This window comes from Centruroides sculpturatus, unplaced genomic scaffold (assembly GCF_000671375.1).
Source record: "Centruroides sculpturatus isolate CEXI.00-Female unplaced genomic scaffold, Cexi_2.0 scaffold1602, whole genome shotgun sequence".
NCBI classification, from domain to species: domain Eukaryota; kingdom Metazoa; phylum Arthropoda; class Arachnida; order Scorpiones; family Buthidae; genus Centruroides; species Centruroides sculpturatus.
This window is the reverse complement of record NW_019385738.1, coordinates 124,783-127,896: the sequence shown is the minus strand read 5'-3', so window position 1 is coordinate 127,896 and position 3,114 is coordinate 124,783. Positions and strand designations below refer to the sequence as shown.

At 21.7% G+C, this 3,114-nt stretch overlaps 1 protein-coding gene across 1 annotated transcript in view; it reads right to left on the bottom strand.

The window, feature by feature from the left end:
* The window catches only part of LOC111641673 (FMRFamide receptor-like), a 35,879-nt gene that overhangs the window by 10,114 nt on the left and 22,651 nt on the right, over positions 1 to 3,114 (bottom strand). The gene's annotated exons all lie outside the window — the stretch shown is intronic.

Genomic DNA, 3,114 nt, shown 5'->3' with positions numbered 1-3,114 from the left:
GGGGTGACACTTTATGAACTTTCCAAATAACTATTCAAAAAATTGCTTTCCAAAAAATATGTATCCAAAGAAATCCTATCCAAAATTATTATATTAAATTTTGTTATAAATTTCATCAAAAACTTTTAGGTGTTTCAATCATTATGAGTTATTTTTATGTATAAAGATTAAATACTGTTAACAATTTTTCAATATTATTAAATAATTATAATAATTTCATTTATTTTAGATTAAAATATATTTTTAAATCTATTCTATTTTAAATGTACAGTATATATTTTTTTTGTTATTTGATTGACCAGATTCGTTTAAATTTGACATCAATTCTTTTTATAAACATTACTGACAATTGAATGACATTTTCGTTCATTTTTCACGTCTGTGACAGTGCAAAATGCAGGGGTTTTTTTACTCGATTTGCAAAGATTTTGATTCTTAAGCAATTGAAAATGTCAGTGATCCACTTAACTTCGAATTGTGATACGGCCAGTCTCATCAAAGGCACAAAATAGAATAAATACACTTTATATTCCGTGCTACACTCTCATATTATTCGAGTAAAGCAACTTGTTTTCTTTGTAAAAATACAAACTATTATCACAATATAATTTCGAATTTATTTAAAATTAATATAACTTTACTATTAAATATATTACGCTGTTTCGTTATATTTTTTGATTATTAACCTTGTAACATACAAGAAGTAGGAATTTAAAATGGAGAAATATTTGTTCTTGAATTTTGTTTACTGTTTATGGAGTAAGCTAACAACTTTTAAATAAATGTTATTTTTAAACTTTAAAATGTAACTATTTTTAGTATAAATGATAAGATTATTATTGTTTCTATATGAATAAAATTTACAACTAATGAACAATTTTATTTAATGTAAGTAATTAAATTGATATAATGATTTTCTGAGTTGAATGTTTGCACGGTTTTTATGAATAAATTATGAGTGTTAATAAATCTAAAATCATGTTGATATATATTTTATATATAAAATTTTAAAGAAAATTTTACGATATTTCTAATTTATATAATATATTTTTATTATATAATATCTAATCGTAAAAACTTAATAAAAATTCTAGTCTCTCTTTGTCTTGTTCTCCAATTAGTAGGTCGCGATCTACTGATTAGAATTTATTAAATAATATCGCATTTCTTTTTATTTTGTAAATTCTGGTTGGAAATCATGACCTACCGATTGAAATCCATATTTTGTAACAAAATTATAATTTTCCACCTAATTGAGAAAAGAAAAATGAGTAAATATTTATATAATTTACACTACTCTTAACTATCTATTTACAAATTAGTTACGAAGCTATTTAAGTTTTTAACTAAATTCAAACTGCAGTTTTTAACAGAAAATAAGAAATTTATACGTCCATTTTAAAATGAAAGTTCAATTCTACAAAATATCACTTCAAGCAAACAATTTTATAAATTAGTACAGAACATATTCATCTGAAAAATCATTATTTTATGATCTAAACTTTATTTAATTTTGTAAAAAAAATAACTTTATATAACTATATAACGGATTCAATTATATTTCATAATTTGTTAAATAGTTTTAACATACGAAACAATTAAAAACTAATAATTAAAAGCTAAATTTTAATTCTTTATCATGCTAAATTTTGTGAAAAATAATTTCCTTTAAATCTTTGAATTGTTTAAATAAATTAAAATGTAAATTTTTTTTTTCAAAAATCTAATATTAAGTTACATAAAAATAATGAAATATTAAAACTATTAAATCTTTGAATAATTTAAATAACTTTTCCTATATTCTAAATAAAAATTTCTGATTAAAAACACTATTAAAAAAACAAAAATTTGAAAACGTCTAAAAATAAATTATTTTAAAATATTTTACTTGTTTACAAGTGTCAAAACTTTTGATAAACATATTAAAACATCATCGAGATAAATGATGCTGAAAGTATATACACGTATCACTTTCACTTTTGAGAATTTTATTTAGATTTTTGCCTTTTTTTATTCTAATATCTAAAAAATGATCATGTAAGACAAGAGCAATAAATGTATTATGGAAAAGCAAAGTCAGCTTGTTACAAGAGTGACCTTCGCTAAGAATGCAATTGGTGTCACATAAAGTGATTCATTGCACCAACTTTGCTACTAACTGTTACATGGGTTCAAGGTAACTCCTAATTAACGCTAGATTTGTATTATCTTTTCGTTCTTACCATTAAAAATACAAAAGGAACAGATTGAAAACATAGAAAAGAAAATTATATACCGTAGAAAAGTAAAGTAACGCATGTAATTTACGTCAGAAGTAACAGTAATTTTTGTTCTTATGAGATAAAGTATTAAGTAATTTGTAATACAATAGAAATATTTAATCTTTAAATAATTAAATTATTTTTTTAAACAAATAGTCAATATTTTATTATATAAATAGAATTAAATCTAAATAACGATTGGAGATCTATTGTTATATTGACTCGTACAAGATTTATCGAATTTTAAAGTATTTTTTAATTAAATGTGTTTTAAAAGCGTTAAAATATATAAACAAAAACAAACTTATATATTTAAGATTTTAAGAATTATTTATATAAACAAAATTCAAAGCACGTAACTAGTAACGCCGACACCATTTTCTCATAGATTCTTAATTTAAATACTTATTAATTAAGAAATACCCAATTATTTAATTAAAATTATATTAATTTTTATTTACTTTTTTAAATTTTAATCTTGAAAATTCATTTTAAATGATTTCCTCCTACATAATAATGTTTACAAAAGCATTTAAGTATGAAAATCTTGTACCGCATAAAAAAATTTTAATTAAACATTTAAACATTATTTCTCTTAAAAAAAAAAACTTAAGTATTTTCATTAAGGATAATTTAAATCAATGAAAGTTTGAAAGGTTTCTTACATGACTATTTTTTAAAGCATTATCTTTAGTACATTGATGCAAATGATATCTTGCAGCATGAACCATTTTCATGATACTTTGGATCTTGCAACGTGTCGTCTCATTCAAATTTCTTTAATGACCACCTTTCACTCGTGTATCAAGTGCAATTAAGAAGCTGTCATTAGAAATCTTTCTTCGTCATTAGC